Source organism: Mandrillus leucophaeus, unplaced genomic scaffold (genome assembly GCF_000951045.1).
Source record: "Mandrillus leucophaeus isolate KB7577 unplaced genomic scaffold, Mleu.le_1.0 Scaffold209, whole genome shotgun sequence".
In the NCBI taxonomy this organism is placed as follows: Eukaryota; Metazoa; Chordata; class Mammalia; order Primates; family Cercopithecidae; genus Mandrillus; species Mandrillus leucophaeus.
Window position 1 is genome coordinate 382,674 of NW_012102132.1, and position 1,069 is coordinate 383,742.

Sequence of the window (1,069 nt, forward strand, 5' to 3'; positions counted from 1 at the left end):
AAAAAAAAAAAAAAAAAAAAAAAAAAGTTTATTACCAGTCGGGCTTTTGACCTCCCTCTCCCTTTGCAAACTGGTAAAAGCCCTCGGAATTTTTGAGCTGTCTTTACCCCTCCCCTTGTTTCATTTGATACATGTTTTCTAGTAACGCAGTTTGTCTGTTCTTGCTTTCACGCCATCAGACTTCAAACAGTCATGCAACCAGAGCCTCTGACAATGGCCTCTTCTGCTGGGAACCCTTAGTAGGCCTCTGAGGGAGATCTGACTGCCGCTTCCCCAAAACAGCGCCCCCTGTCAGCAGGAAGCAGTTAAAATTGGTCTTCATCCTTCTCCTTAATCTAATGGCAGTTAGATGTACTTATTTAGAGGGGAGAATGAGACAACAAGGTGGGAGGGGTTCCCTGGAGAAACTCCAACCAGCCTGCACACTGACGTGGAGACACAAGGAGTTTGTGGAACCTGGGATTTGAAGGGCCTGGCGGGAAGCACTCTAGCATAGGGACTGTGGCCTTGCAAGGGTCCCTGTTTCCTCCTTTTTCCCCCCTTTTCACTCAATAAAACCCTGCTTTTCTCACCCTCTAAACCGTCTGCGAGCCTAAATTTTCATGGCCATGGGACAGACAAGGACCTTGTCTTTATCTGAACTAAGGAAAAGTCCTGCAACTTTAGAAAGTTCATTCAGAGTCGTTTCAATTTTTTTTAATAAGAGAAGAAAAATTATCTAGAATGAAGTTCCTATAACATATGCAGAAGTCTGTTTTGTTCTTTGTGTCCTTATACCCAAGATTAAATGATCACAAAGAGAACTACAGGAAATATGCACTAGAAAGATAAGCTAGAGAAGTTAGTGAAGTTCCAAAAAAGAAAAACAATGCGAGGACACTAGCCCTACCAGAAATTCACATCTGCAGTGATGTATGTCTCAGCAATTGGAAAAGTGGGTGAATAAAGAATGAGGCCAATGAGAGAGAATAGAAAGTCCAAAAATTGAACCAGGTACATGATGTTACTACATGACAAAAATAACATCTCTAAGTTTACTCTAAAATAGGAATTAGAATGAAGAGCTTAT